General features: G+C 44.0%; 10 non-coding genes across 10 annotated transcripts; all 10 read left to right on the top strand.

Moving 5' to 3' along the window:
* The first annotated feature begins 2,308 nt into the window (after positions 1–2,308).
* On the top strand, positions 2,309–2,390 carry TRNAS-AGA (transfer RNA serine (anticodon AGA)). Its single transcript has one exon. It is a non-coding gene; the product is annotated as a tRNA-Ser (tRNA).
* A 1,652-nt stretch (positions 2,391–4,042) lies between these two features.
* Positions 4,043–4,124, top strand: TRNAS-AGA (transfer RNA serine (anticodon AGA)). The gene has a single exon. It is a non-coding gene; the product is annotated as a tRNA-Ser (tRNA).
* A 1,282-nt stretch (positions 4,125–5,406) lies between these two features.
* Positions 5,407–5,478, top strand: TRNAH-GUG (transfer RNA histidin (anticodon GUG)). The gene has a single exon. It is a non-coding gene; the product is annotated as a tRNA-His (tRNA).
* A 296-nt stretch (positions 5,479–5,774) lies between these two features.
* Positions 5,775–5,856, top strand: TRNAS-AGA (transfer RNA serine (anticodon AGA)). The gene has a single exon. It is a non-coding gene; the product is annotated as a tRNA-Ser (tRNA).
* A 1,281-nt stretch (positions 5,857–7,137) lies between these two features.
* TRNAH-GUG (transfer RNA histidin (anticodon GUG)) lies at positions 7,138–7,209 on the top strand. The gene has a single exon. It is a non-coding gene; the product is annotated as a tRNA-His (tRNA).
* A 1,473-nt stretch (positions 7,210–8,682) lies between these two features.
* On the top strand, positions 8,683–8,764 carry TRNAS-AGA (transfer RNA serine (anticodon AGA)). Its single transcript has one exon. It is a non-coding gene; the product is annotated as a tRNA-Ser (tRNA).
* Positions 8,765–10,050: 1,286 nt separating this feature from the next.
* On the top strand, positions 10,051–10,122 carry TRNAH-GUG (transfer RNA histidin (anticodon GUG)). Its single transcript has one exon. It is a non-coding gene; the product is annotated as a tRNA-His (tRNA).
* Positions 10,123–10,416: 294 nt separating this feature from the next.
* Positions 10,417–10,498, top strand: TRNAS-AGA (transfer RNA serine (anticodon AGA)). Its single transcript has one exon. It is a non-coding gene; the product is annotated as a tRNA-Ser (tRNA).
* Positions 10,499–13,020: 2,522 nt separating this feature from the next.
* On the top strand, positions 13,021–13,102 carry TRNAS-AGA (transfer RNA serine (anticodon AGA)). The gene has a single exon. It is a non-coding gene; the product is annotated as a tRNA-Ser (tRNA).
* A 1,286-nt stretch (positions 13,103–14,388) lies between these two features.
* On the top strand, positions 14,389–14,460 carry TRNAH-GUG (transfer RNA histidin (anticodon GUG)). Its single transcript has one exon. It is a non-coding gene; the product is annotated as a tRNA-His (tRNA).
* The last annotated feature ends 612 nt before the right edge of the window (positions 14,461–15,072 follow it).

Here is a 15,072-nt window from a genome sequence, read left to right as displayed (position 1 = left end):
CTGCAGCCCCAGAGCCCTGCAGCTCCGGGGCAGGCAGATTGGCGTCATTTTGGTCCCGGCCATCTGGTCGCCCCTCTCGCCTCGGCCATCTGGTCGCCCTGGAAGTCATGATGAGGTGCCATTCGCCTCCCAGATCCCAGCGAGGGCTCCAGGAGGTCGGGTACTTTCGCGCCTTGGGTCCCCTCTGTCACCTCGTGTGCACAGATTGCAAGAAAGTCAGGTAATTTCCCTCCGGATTACTAGGGACAGGGTACGCCCGGACACCCCTCCAAGGCTGGTGGTTTTCTGCTAGGGGGACCAGATGGGCTATGCCTGGGTAACACCTCCCTAGGCCACCCGGGCTTCCTTCCTCCAGGCCAACGGCTTGTCAAATTGCCCAGGACGGGCTCCATGGCTCTTGGGCAGTCGTCCCCCGGGCGTCCGCGGCTCCATCCCTGCCGACGGCATGCAAAAGTGCCCGGGACGGGCTCCATACGTCCCGGGCAGTCCTCCCCCGGGCGTCCGGGGCACCCATCTCCAGGAGGCCAACAGCATGGCAAAGTACCCGGGACGGGCTCCATGGGTCCCGGGCAGTCCTCCCCCAGGCCTCCGGGGCTTCCATCTCCAGGCCAACGGCAGGTCAAAGTGCCCAGGACGGGCTCCACGGGCGTCCGGGGCTCCCTTCCCCAGGCCAACGGCATGTCAAAGTGCCCAGGATGGGCTCCACGGGCCCCGGGCATCCGGGGCTCCCTTCCCCAGGCCAACGGCATGCCAGAGTGCCCAGGACGGGCTCCACGAGTCCCGGGCGTCCGGGGCTCCCTTCCCCGGGACACCGGCTTGTCAGAGTGCCCATGACGGGCTCCACGGGTCCCGGGTATCTGGGACTCCCTTCCCCGGGCCAACGGCATGCCGGAGTTCCCAGGACAGGCTCCACGGGTCCCGGGCGTCCAGGGCTCCCTTCCCCGGTCCGACGGCTTGTCAGAGTGCCCAGGACGGGCTCCACGGTTCCCGGGCGTCCGGGGTTCCCTTCCCCGGGTCAGCGGCATGTCAGAGTGCCCAGGACGAGTTCCACGGGTCCCGGGCAGTCCTCCCCCGGGCGTCCGGGGCTCCCTTCCCCGGGCCGTCGGCAGGTCAGAGTGCCCAGGACGGGCTCCATGGGTCCCGGGCAGTCCTCCCCCCGGGCGTCCGGGGCTCCCTTCCCCGGGCCGACGGCAGGTCAGAGTGCCCAGGACGGGCTCCACGGGTCCCGGGCAGTCCTCCCCCCCGGGGGTCCGGCGCTCCCTTCTCCAGGCCGATGGCAGGTCAGAGTGACCAGGACGGGCTCCACGGGTCCCGGGCAGTCCTCTCCCGGGCGTACGTGGTTGTCCGACTGATTCGGGCAGATGTGCTTTTACGAACCTGATCGGAATCGGCCCAAATAATAATAATAATAATAATAATAATAATAATCCACATTTGTAAGGCGCACAATCACCCGTAAGGGTCTCTAGGCGCTAGGGGCCGTCGGGAAGATTAAGCAAGCTATTGCCCAGAGTCACATGGTGCTGGGCTAATCTGCGGCCGGTGCCGGGGATCGAACCCTGATCTCTGGGATGCTCGAGGGTTACTACGCGCTCTACAAAAACCTTAAATAAAAAAATCTCCAGATTCCGGAGTCAGCCGCCCTAGCCGCGGCGCCAGCTATTTCCCAGAGTCACGTGGTGCTGGGCTAATCTGCGGCCGGTGCCGGGGATCGAACCCTGATCTCTGGGATGCTCGAGGGTTACTACGCGCTCTACAAAAACCTTAAATAAAAAAATCTCCAGATTCCGGAGTCAGCCGCCCTAGCCGCGGCGCCAGCTATTTCCCAGAGTCACCTGGTGCTGGGCTAATCTGCCGCCGGTGCCGGGGATCGAACCGTGATCCCCAGATGGGGATATCCCAAAAATCTGGCATGGATACGGCCCGCCAGGACAGGTTTGGGCACCCCTGGTATAGTGGTTAGTACTCTGCGTTGTGGCTGCAGCAACCTCGGTTCGAATCCGAGTCACAGCATTGTGGTTGGCAATGTCACGGCAGTTGGGTTTTTCTTTTACAGAATTACCAAATGTACCAGTTGTTTTTGTAAAATGTCTATTAAAAACAGATCCTTTAAAATATTTAAACGATTTAACGACAAATTATTTAAACACACATGATTATAAGATGTAGCCTTATTTTTGTTTTTAGGAGAGAATGTGCCTGCTGAAAAAAACATTATTTTTAAAAAGTGCATTGCAGGATATCAGGAATTTGCTGTGGCACACCTTGAAAACTTTCATGCAGATTATTTGCACAAAACTTACAGTCAGTTGTTGTGGCCGAGTGGTTAAGGCGATGGACTAGAAATCCATTGGGGTCTCCCCGCGCAGGTTCGAATCCTGCCAACAACGAGAAACTTTTTAACATCGGCTACAATTTCAGAAGTTAACCTTTAGAATTTCTTCCATGTCAGTTTTATAAATAGGTGGCTTATTTTGGTGTCACTTTTGCCCTTTCACATATTTATTATCGCTACCCCTTTCATATCTTTGCTATAACTCTCGTCCTACATTAGCGCTGGTGCAAACACTTCAAATTATTATACCCTGGCTCTCTCAGTCATACCATTCATGCACTTGAAACTTACTTTACCAATAAAAGAAGCAAATAGAAAAATAAAACAAAAGTGCTTGCTGGATTAGGCAAACACACTTCATAAAACTGCATTTTCTTTTCTATTCTCCCGTGTTACAAGCTTAACTGCTCCCTGTGTAATTTCTCTTAGCCTGCTGTCCCAGGAAGAGAATTTTATCTACAGGCTCTTTCCGTGTTTTTTTCCTAGTCTTTCTTTCCCTTTTCTTAGATTTGTAACTGTTCCTTTATGTGCTCTATTTAGGTGCCATTAATCTCATTTGAGCTCCTTGTACCTGCTGCTGTTTTCTCCACACCTCATACTGCCTTTTCCCTCTTTCTCTCTTTCTCTGAGGTTGGTGGCTACTTTCCAAAGCTTCTGATGCCCCAATGTTCCTTCATCTTGTTGTCAGACGTGAATTGGAAAAGCAACCAAATTAACAAGCCTTTACCACTCATAGATGGCAGAGGTTTATACTTTAATTCAATGAGCTAAGAAAAGCGTGTTGTGGGGCCCCTACGAGCCATGGTGCTTGCTTCATCATAATTGGGCACGCAGTCATTAGCCACAGCTCTGATCATGGGTCACTGAGGTCAGTTTCAATAATTCCTCAAAAACCTAACCATGTAGTCCCCCCTAACTGTATAGTTATCTTGCTTTACTGCTGTTTGTGTGATTAGCTGGGAGGAGCTCACGGCAGCATCCTCCCTATAAAAGTATAGATGGACCGCTCCTTAATTTTTTCTTGCTTCACATACAGATGGCTTGAGGAGGTACAGGGGAGATGCAGGTCTAATAGACAGAATAGAAGATCTGCGCCAGGTGTGTTTCTCTGCATTGGTGTCCCATCACAGGCCAACAAGTGTATGTGTGATCTTTGACTTCTGGCAGTTCACAAGCAGGCAACCAGGAAACGGTTTCAGCCTATCAACCACTGAGGAGACAAAGCCTTTGTATAAGGAATGAGGAAGCAATGAACACATTCAGCCTATCACTGGAGTTCCCTGAGTGTTTCGAATTATAAATTCTCCATGTCACTGTATGTTAATGAGCCCAAGTAGCTCGCCGTGATCGTATAGTGGTTAGTACTCTGCGTTGTGGCTGCAGCAACCTCGGTTTGAATCCGAGTCACGGCATTGTGGTTGGCAATGTCACAGCAGTTGGGTTTTTCTTTTACAGAATTACCAAATGTACCAGTTGTTTTTGTAAAATGTCTATTAAAAACAGATCCTTTAAAATATTTAAACGATTTAACGACAAATTATTTAAACACACATGATTATAAGATGTAGCCTTATTTTTGTTTTTAGGAGAGAATGTGCCTGCTGAAAAAAACATTATTTTTAAAAAGTGCATTGCAGGATTTCAGGAATTTGCTGTGGCACACCTTGAAAACTTTCATGCAGATTATTTGCACAAAACTTACAGTCAGTTGTTGTGGCCGAGTGGTTAAGGCGATGGACTAGAAATCCATTGGGGTCTCCCCGCGCAGGTTCGAATCCTGCCAACAACGAAAAACTTTTTAACATCGGCTACAATTTCAGAAGTTAACCTTTAGAATTTCTTCCATGTCAGTTTTATAAATAGGTGGCTTATTTTGGTGTCACTATTGCCCTTTCACATATTTATTATCGCTACCCCTTTCATATCTTTGCTATAACTCTCGTCCTACATTAGCACTGGTGCAAACACTTCAAATTATTATACCTTGGCTCTCTCAGTCATACCATTCATGCACTTGAAACTTACTTTACCAATAAAAGAAGCAAATAGAAAAATAAAACAAAAGTGCTTGCTGGATTAGGCAAACACACTTCATAAAACTGCATTTTCTTTTCTATTCTCCCCGTGTTACAAGCTTAACTGCTCCCTGTGTATTTTCTCTTAGCCTGCTGTCCCAGGAAGAGAATTTTATCTACAGGCTCTTTCCGTGTTTTTTTCCTAGTCTTTCTTTCCCTTTTCTTAGATTTGTAACTGTTCCTTTACGTGCTCTATTTAGGCGCCATTAATCTCATTTGAGCTCCTTGTACCTGCTGCTGTTTTCTCCACACCTCATACTGCCTTTTCCCTCTTTCTCTCTTTCTCTGAGGTTGGTGGCTACTTTCCAAAGCTTCTGATGCCCCAATGTTCCTTCATCTTGTTGTCAGACGTGAATTGGAAAAGCAACCAAATTAACAAGCCTTTACCACTCATATATGGCAGAGGTTTATACTTTAATTGAGCTAAGAAAAGCGTGTTGTGGGGCCCCTACGAGCCATGGTGCTTGCTTCATCATAATTTGGCATGCAGTCATTAGCCACAGCTCTGATCATGGGTCACTGAGGTCAGTTTCAATAATTCCTCAAAAACCTAACCATGCAGTCCCCCCTAACTGTGTAGTTATCTTGCTTTACTGCTGTTTGTGTGATTAGCTGGGAGGAGCTCACGGCAGCATCCTCCCTATAAAAGTGTAGATGGACCGCTCCTTAACTTTTTCTTGCTTCACATACAGATGGCTTGAGGAGGTACAGGGGAGATGCAGGTCTAATAGACAGAATAGAAGATCTGCGCCAGGTGTGTTTCTCTGCATTGGTGTCCCATCACAGGCCCACAAGTGTATGTGTGATCTTTGACTTCTGGCAGTTCACAAGCAGGCGGCCAGGAAATGGTTTCAGCCTATCAACCACTGAGGAGACAAAGCCTTTGTATAAGCAATGAGGAAGCAATGAACACATTCAGCCTATCACAGGAGTTCCCTGAGTGTTCCGAATTATAAATTCTCCATGTCACTCTATGTTATTGAGCCCAAGTAGCTTGCTGTGATCGTATAGTGGTTAGTACTCTGCGTTGTGGCCGCAGCAACCTCGGTTCGAATCCGAGTCACGGCATTGTGGTTGGCAATGTCACGGCAGTTGGGTTTTTCTTTTACAGAATTACCAAATGTACCAGTTGTTTTTGTAAAATGTCTATTAAAAACAGATCCTTTTAAAATATTTAAACGATCTAACGACAAATTATTTAAACACACATGATTATAAGATGTAGCCTTATTTTTGTTTTTAGGAGAGAATGTGCCTGCTGAAAAAAACATTATTTTTAAAAAGTGCATTGCAGGATATCAGGAATTTGCTGTGGCACACCTTGAAAACTTTCATGCAGATTATTTGCACAAAACTTACAGTCAGTTGTTGTGGCCGAGTGGTTAAGGCGATGGACTAGAAATCCATTGGGGTCTCCCAGCACAGGTTCGAATCCTGCCAACAACGAGAAACTTTTTAACATCGGCTACAATTTCAGAAGCTAATCTTTAGAATTTCTTCCATGTCAGTTTTATAAATAGGTGGCTTATTTTGGTGTCACTATTGCCCTTTCACATATTTATTATCGCTACCCCTTTCATATCTTTGCTATAACTCTCGTCCTACATTAGCGCTGGTGCAAACACTTCAAATTATTATACCCTGGCTCTCTCAGTCATACCATTCATGCACTTGAAACTTACTTTACCAATAAAAGAAGCAAATAGAAAAATAAAACAAAAGTGCTTGCTGGATTAGGCAACACACTTCATAAAACTGCATTTTCTTTTCTATTCTCCCCGTGTTACAAGCTTAACTGCTCCCTGTGTAATTTCTCTTAGCCTGCTGTCCCAGGAAGAGAATTTTATCTACAGGCTCTTTCCGTGTTTTTTTCCTAGTCTTTCTTTCCTTTTTCTTAGATTTGTAACTGTTCCTTTACGTGCTCTATTTAGGCGCCATTAATCTCATTTGAGCTCCTTGTACCTGCTGCTGTTTTCTCCACACCTCATACTGCCTTTTCCCTCTTTCTCTCTTTCTCTGAGGTTGGTGGCTACTTTCCAAAGCTTCTGATGCCCCAATGTTCCTTCATCTTGTTGTCAGACGTGAATTGGAAAAGCAACCAAATTAACAAGCCTTTACCACTCATATATGGCAGAGGTTTATACTTTAATTGAGCTAAGAAAAGCGTGTTGTGGGGCCCCTACGAGCCATGGTGCTTGCTTCATCATAATTAGGCATGCAGTCATTAGCCACAGCTCTGATCATGGGTCACTGAGGTCAGTTTCAATAATTCCTCAAAAACCTAACCATGCAGTCCCCCCTAACTGTGTAGTTATCTTGCTTTACTGCTGTTTGTGTGATTAGCTGGGAGGAGCTCATGGCAGCATCCTCCCTATAAAAGTGTAGATGGACCGCTCCTTAACTCTTTCTTGCTTCACATACAGATGGCTTGAGGAGGTACAGGGGAGATGCAGGTCTACTAGACAGTATAGAAGATCTGCGCCAGGTGTGTTTCTCTGCATTGGTGTCCCATCACAGGCCCACAAGTGTATGTGTGATCTTTGACTCCTGGCAGTTCACAAGCAGGCGGCCAGGAAACAGTTTCAGCCTATCAACCACTGAGGAGAGAAAGCCTTTGTATAAGGAATGAGGAAGCAATTAACACATTCAGCCTATCACAGGAGTTCCCTGAGTGTACCAAATTATAAATTCTCCATGTCTCTGTATGTTATTGAGCCCAAGTAGCTCGCCGTGATCGTATAGTGGTTAGTACTCTGCGTTGTGGCCGCAGCAACCTTGGTTCGAATCCGAGTCACGGCATTGTGGTTGGCAATGTCACGGCAGTTGGGTTTTTCTTTTACAGAATTACAAAATGTACCAGTTGTTTTTGTAAAATGTCTATTAAAAACAGATCCTTTAAAATATTTAAACGATCTAACGACAAATTATTTTAACACACATGATTATAAGATGTAGCTATATTGTACCTACTAACAAAAATTATCGTTCTTGAACCTATTTGCGGTGGGGGAATGGAGCTCTCCCCCATGCCAATCAGAATGCAGATGAATGCAGTTGCAGTTGAGTGACCTGTATTGTGGCTGTCTAGAGGGAATGCACAAATGCAGCTCTCTCGCAGCCCAATCCAGACGTCAATTGGAGACAGGTTTTCAGGCAAATAGAGCAGTAAGTGCAGAGAAATGCTCACTCTCTAAAAATGGCATTTATAAAGTAGTAAAGTTAAATCCAACCTCACCAGTAAATAGGATTTATCAATAAATAAATAAAGCTTCTCCTCTCTGATATGGAATTACCCCCCAAAAAGTATAAGGGAATACCCAATGCTAACCTACGAGAGGGGCAGACCTCACAGTAGTGAAAAATGTAATAGACTGTTTTGTACTACCAGGACATGCAAACTACCACAGTACATGTCTTACCTTTTACTTACATAGCATGATGCCCCTAGGACTACCTAGGGCCTACCTTTTGGTTAATTATATGTAATAAAATTGGAGTTTAAGGCTTGGCAAGTAGTTTTAAATGGCAAGTCGAAGTGGCAGTACACTGCAGCACAGGCACTGCAGTAGCAGGCTTGAGACAGGTTTGAAATGATACTTTTTTGGGCGGCACAATCAGTTCCTGGGTATATGGTATACCACTTTACAAGGGGCTTTCAAGTCAATGAAATCTGTCAGTCAGGTATACTCCAATTACACACATGATTTGGGAAGAAGCACGTTCACTTCAGCACTGATTAGTAGCAATAAAGTGATCAGAGTCCTAAGGCCAACAAAAAGATACAGCAAAATGCGTAGGTGAAAAGCAATAAGGTAGGGTTGAGGCCACCTTAAGAATGCAAGGTCTAACAAAAACAAACTAAGGATAACATGAGTAAAACATCAGGTTTCTCTACGGCATTTGGTGAGACAAGTGTGCCTTCTTTTATCTTCCATAAATGCAATCTTTCCCTGACCCCTTTATTATATAGCTCTTCAAGTAAAAAAGATAAAGCACTTACAAAGGAGCCTCAAATACTCAAAGATGGTAGACTTCTGTAATATGGGCCATAGACTAAAAGCAGCACGAAAACTTGAGTGCCACATGAGAGTATGCATGAAAGCCTATCCTTTTCCAACCTAGAGATATACTCATGCAATTTTTGTTTTTAGGAGAGAATGTGCCTGCTGAAAAAAACATTATTTTTAAAAAGTGCATTGCAGAATACCAGGAATTTGCTTTGGGACACCTTGAAAACTTTCATACAGATTATTTGCACAAAACTTACAGTCAGTTGTTGTGGCTGAGTGGTTAAGGCGATGGACTAGAAATCCATTGGGGTCTCCCCGCGCAGGTTCGAATCCTGCCAACAACGAGAAACTTTTTAACATCGGCTACAATTTCAGAAGTTAACCTTTAGAATTTCTTCCATGTCAGTTTTATAAATAGGTGGCTTATTTTGGTGTCACTATTGCCCTTTCACATATTTATTATCGCTACCCCTTTCATATCTTTGCTATAACTCTCGTCCTACATTAGCGCTGGTGCAAACACTTCAAATTATTATACCCTGGCTCTCTCAGTCATACCATTCATGCACTTGAAACTTACTTTACCAATAAAAGAAGCAAATAGAAAAATAAAACAAAAGTGCTTGCTGGATAAGGCAAACACACTTCATAAAACTGCATTTTCTTTTCTATTCTCCCCGTGTTACAAGCTTAACTGCTCCCTGTGTAATTTCTCTTAGCCTGCTGTCCCAGGAAGAGAATTTTATCTACAGGCTCTTTCCGTGTTTTTTTCCTAGTCTTTCTTTCCCTTTTCTTAGATTTGTAACTGTTCCTTTATGTGCTCTATTTAGGCGCCATTAATCTAATTTGAGCTCCTTGTACCTGCTGCAGTTTTCTCCACACCTCATACTGCCTTTTCCCTCTTTCTCTCTTTCTCTGAGGTTGGTGGCTACTTTCCAAAGCTTCTGATGCCCCAATGTTCCTTCATCTTGTTGTCAGACGTGAATTGGAAAAGCAACCAAATTAACAAGCCTTTACCACTCATACATGGCAGAGGTTTATACTTTAATTCAATGAGCTAAGAAAAGCGTGTTGTGGGGCCCCTACGAGCCATGGTGCTTGCTTCATCATAATTGGGCACGCAGTCATTAGCCACAGCTCTGATCATGGGTCACTGAGGTCAGTTTCAATAATTCCTCAAAAACCTATCCATGCAGTCCCCCCTAACTGTGTAGTTATCTTGCTTTACTGCTGTTTGTGTGATTAGCTGGGAGGAGCTCACGGCAGCATCCTCCCTATAAAAGTGTAGATGGACCGCTCCTTAACTTTTTCTTGCTTCACATACAGATGGCTTGAGGAGGTACAGGGGAGATGCAGGTCTAATAGACAGAATAGAAGATCTGCGCCAGGTGTGTTTCTCTGCATTGGTGTCCCATCACAGGCCCACAAGTGTATTTGTGATCTTTGACTTCTGGCAGTTCACAAGCAGGCGGCCAGGAAACGGTTTCAGCCTATCAACCACTGAGGAGACAAAGCCTTTGTATAAGGAATGAGGAAGCAATGAACACATTCAGCCTATCACAGGAGTTCCCTGAGTGTTTCGAATTATAAATTCTCCATGTCACTGTATGTTATTGAGCCCAAGTAGCTCGCCGTGATCGTATAGTGGTTAGTACTCTGCGTTGTGGCCGCAGCAACCTCGGTTCGAATCCGAGTCACGGCATTGTGGTTGGCAATCTCACGGCAGTTGGGTTTTTCTTTTACAGAATTACCAAATGTACCAGTTGTTTTTGTAAAATGTCTATTAAAAACAGATCCTTTAAAATATTTAAACGATCTAACGACAAATTATTTAAACACACATGATTATAAGATGTAGCCTTATTTTTGTTTTTAGGAGAGAATGTGCCTGCTGAAAAAACATTATTTTTAAAAAGTGCATTGCAGGATATCAGGAATTTTCTGTGGGACACCTTGAAAACTTTCATGCAGATTATTTGCACAAAACTTACAGTCAGTTGTTGTGGCCGAGTGGTTAAGGCGATGGACTAGAAATCCATTGGGGTCTCCCCGCGCAGGTTCGAATCCTGCCAACAACGAGAAACTTTTTAACATCGGCTACAATTTCAGAAGCTAACCTTTAGAATTTCTTCCATGTCAGTTTTATAAATAGGTGGCTTATTTTGGTGTCACTATTGCCCTTTCACATATTTATTATCGCTACCCCTTTCATATCTTTGCTATAACTCTCGTCCTACATTAGCGCTGGTGCAAACACTTCAAATTATTATACCCTGGCTCTCTCAGTCATACCATTCATGCACTTGAAACTTACTTTACCAATAAAAGAAGCAAATAGAAAAATAAAACAAAAGTGCTTGCTGGATTAGGCAACACACTTCATAAAACTGCATTTTCTTTTCTATTCTCCCCGTGTTACAAGCTTAACTGCTCCCTGTGTAATTTCTCTTAGCCTGCTGTCCCAGGAGGAGAATTTTATCTACAGGCTCTTTCCGTGTTTTTTTCCTAGTCTTTCTTTCCTTTTTCTTAGATTTGTAACTGTTCCTTTACGTGCTCTATTTAGGCGCCATTAATCTCATTTGAGCTCCTTGTACCTGCTGCTGTTTTCTCCACACCTCATACTGCCTTTTCCCTCTTTCTCTCTTTCTCTGAGGTTGGTGGCTACTTTCCAAAGCTTCTGATGCCCCAATGTTCCTTCATCTTGTTGTCAGACGTGAATTGGAAAAGCAACCAAATTAACAAGCCTTTACCACTCATATATGGCAGAGGTTTATACTTTAATTGAGCTAAGAAAAGCGTGTTGTGGGGCCCCTACGAGCCATGGTGCTTGCTTCATCATAATTAGGCATGCAGTCATTAGCCACAGCTCTGATCATGGGTCACTGAGGTCAGTTTCAATAATTCCTCAAAAACCTAACCATGCAGTCCCCCCTAACTGTGTAGTTATCTTGCTTTACTGCTGTTTGTGTGATTAGCTGGGAGGAGCTCATGGCAGCATCCTCCCTATAAAAGTGTAGATGGACCGCTCCTTAACTCTTTCTTGCTTCACATACAGATGGCTTGAGGAGGTACAGGGGAGATGCAGGTCTACTAGACAGTATAGAAGATCTGCGCCAGGTGTGTTTCTCTGCATTGGTATCCCATCACAGGCCCACAAGTGTATGTGTGATCTTTGACTCCTGGCAGTTCACAAGCAGGCGGCCAGGAAACAGTTTCAGCCTATCAACCACTGAGGAGAGAAAGCCTTTGTATAAGGAATGAGGAAGCAATTAACACATTCAGCCTATCACAGGAGTTCCCCGAGTGTACCAAATTATAAATTCTCCATGTCACTGTATGTTATTGAGCCCAAGTAGCTCGCCGTGATCGTCCTGGTATAGTGGTTAGTACTCTGCGTTGTGGCCGCAGCAACCTTGGTTCGAATCCGAGTCACAGCATTGTGGTTGGCAATGTCACGGCAGTTGGGTTTTTCTTTTACAGAATTACAAAATGTACCAGTTGTTTTTGTAAAATGTCTATTAAAAACAGATCCTTTAAAATATTTAAACGATCTAACGACAAATTATTTTAACACACATGATTATAAGATGTAGCTATATTGTACCTACTGACATAAATTACCCCCCAAAAAGTATAAGGGAATACCCAATGCTAACCTACGAGAGGGGCAGACCTCACAGTAGTGAAAAATGTAATAGACTGTTTTGTACTACCAGGACATGCAAACTACCACAGTACATGTCTTACCTTTTACTTACATAGCATGATGCCCCTAGGACTACCTAGGGCCTACCTTTTGGTTAATTATATGTAATAAAATTGGAGTTTAAGGCTTGGCAAGTAGTTTTAAATGGCAAGTCGAAGTGGCAGTACACTGCAGCACAGGCACTGCAGTAGCAGGCTTGAGACAGGTTTGAAATGATACTTTTTTGGGTGGCACAATCAGTTCCTGGGTATATGGTATACCACTTTACAAGGGGCTTTCAAGTCAATGAAATCTGTCAGTCAGGTATACTCCAATTACACACATGATTTGGGAAGAAGCACGTTCACTTCAGCACTGATTAGTAGCAATAAAGTGATCAGAGTCCTAAGGCCAACAAAAAGATACAGCAAAATGCGTAGGTGAAAAGCAATAAGGTAGGGTTGAGGCCACCTTAAGAATGCAAGGTCTAACAAAAACAAACTAAGGATAACATGAGTAAAACATCAGGTTTCTCTACGGCATTTGGTGAGACAAGTGTGCCTTCTTTTATCTTCCATAAATGCAATCTTTCCCTGACCCCTTTATTATATAGCTCTTCAAGTAAAAAAGATAAAGCACTTACAAAGGAGCCTCAAATACTCAAAGATGGTAGACTTCTGTAATATGGGCCATAGACTAAAAGCAGCACGAAAACTTGAGTGCCACATGAGAGTATGCATGAAAGCCTATCCTTTTCCAACCTAGAGATATACTCATGCAATTTTTGTTTTTAGGAGAGAATGTGCCTGCTGAAAAAAACATTATTTTTAAAAAGTGCATTGCAGAATACCAGGAATTTGCTTTGGGACACCTTGAAAACTTTCATACAGATTATTTGCACAAAACTTACAGTCAGTTGTTGTGGCTGAGTGGTTAAGGCGATGGACTAGAAATCTATTGGGGTCTCCCCGCGCAGGTTCGAATCCTGCCAACAACGAGAAACTTTTTAACATCGGCTACAATTTCAGAAGTTAACCTTTAGAATTTCTTCCATGTCAGTTTTATAAATAGGTGGCTTATTTTGGTGTCACTATTGCCCTTTCACATATTTATTATCGCTACCCCTTTCATATCTTTGCTATAACTCTCGTCCTACATTAGCGCTGGTGCAAACACTTCAAATTATTATACCCTGGCTCTCTCAGTCATACCATTCATGCACTTGAAACTTACTTTACCAATAAAAGAAGCAAATAGAAAAATAAAACAAAAGTGCTTGCTGGATTAGGCAAACACACTTCATAAAACTGCATTTTCTTTTCTATTCTCCCCGTGTTACAAGCTTAACTGCTCCCTGTGTAATTTCTCTTAGCCTGCTGTCCCAGGAAGAGAATTTTATCTACAGGCTCTTTCCGTGTTTTTTTCCTAGTCTTTCTTTCCCTTTTCTTAGATTTGTAACTGTTCCTTTACGTGCTCTATTTAGGCGCCATTAATCTAATTTGAGCTCCTTGTACCTGCTGCAGTTTTCTCCACACCTCATACTGCCTTTTCCCTCTTTCTCTCTTTCTCTGAGGTTGGTGGCTACTTTCCAAAGCTTCTGATGCCCCAATGTTCCTTCATCTTGTTGTCAGACGTGAATTGGAAAAGCAACCAAATTAACAAGCCTTTACCACTCATACATGGCAGAGGTTTATACTTTAATTCAATGAGCTAAGAAAAGCGTGTTGTGGGGCCCCTACGAGCCATGGTGCTTGCTTCATCATAATTGGGCACGCAGTCATTAGCCACAGCTCTGATCATGGGTCACTGAGGTCAGTTTCAATAATTCCTCAAAAACCTATCCATGCAGTCCCCCCTAACTGTGTAGTTGTCTTGCTTTACTGCTGTTTGTGTGATTAGCTGGGAGGAGCTCACGGCAGCATCCTCCCTATAAAAGTGTAGATGGACCGCTCCTTAACTCTTTCTTGCTTCACATACAGATGGCTTGAGGAGGTACAGGGGAGATGCAGGTCTAATAGACAGAATAGAAGATCTGCGCCAGGTGTGTTTCTCTGCATTGGTGTCCCATCACAGGCCCACAAGTGTATTTGTGATCTTTGACTTCTGGCAGTTCACAAGCAGGCGGCCAGGAAACAGTTTCAGCCAATCAACCACTGAGGAGACAAAGCCTTTGTATAAGGAATGAGGAAGCAATTAACACATTCAGCCTATCACAGGAGTTCCCTGAGTGTACCGAATTATAAATTCTCCATGTCACTGTATGTTATTGAGCCCAAGTAGCTCGCCGTGATCGTATAGTGGTTAGTACTCTGCGTTGTGGCCGCAGCAACCTTGGTTCGAATCCGAGTCACGGCATTGTGGTTGGCAATGTCACGGCAGTTGGGTTTTTCTTTTACAGAATTACCAAATGTACCAGTTGTTTTTGTAAAATGTCTATTAAAAACAGATCCTTTAAAATATTTAAACGATCTAACGACAAATTATTTTAACAAACATGATTATAAGATGTAGCTATATTGTACCTACTGACATAAATTATCGTTCTTGAACCTATTTGCGGTGGGGGAATGGAGCTCTCCCCCATGCCAATCAGAATGCAGATGAATGCAGTTGCAGTTGAGTGACCTGTATTGTGGCTGTCTAGAGGGAATGCACAAATGTAGCTGTCTCGCAGCCCAATCCAGACGTCAATTGGAGACAGGTTTTCAGGCAAATAAAGCAGTAAGTGCAGAGAAATGCTCACTCTCTAAAAATGGCATTTATAAAGTAGTAAAGTTAAATCCAACCTCACCAGTAAATAGGATTTATCAATAAATAAATAAAGCTTCTCCTCTCTGATATGGAATTACCCCCCAAAAAGTATAAGGGAATACCCAATGCTAACCTACGAGAGGGGCAGACCTCACAGTAGTGAAAAATGTAATAGACTGTTTTGTACTACCAGGACATGCAAACTACCACAGTACA

Source organism: Lissotriton helveticus, chromosome 12 (assembly GCF_964261635.1).
Source record: "Lissotriton helveticus chromosome 12, aLisHel1.1, whole genome shotgun sequence".
In the NCBI taxonomy this organism is placed as follows: Eukaryota; Metazoa; Chordata; class Amphibia; order Caudata; family Salamandridae; genus Lissotriton; species Lissotriton helveticus.
This window is presented reverse-complemented; position numbering and strand designations above follow the sequence as displayed.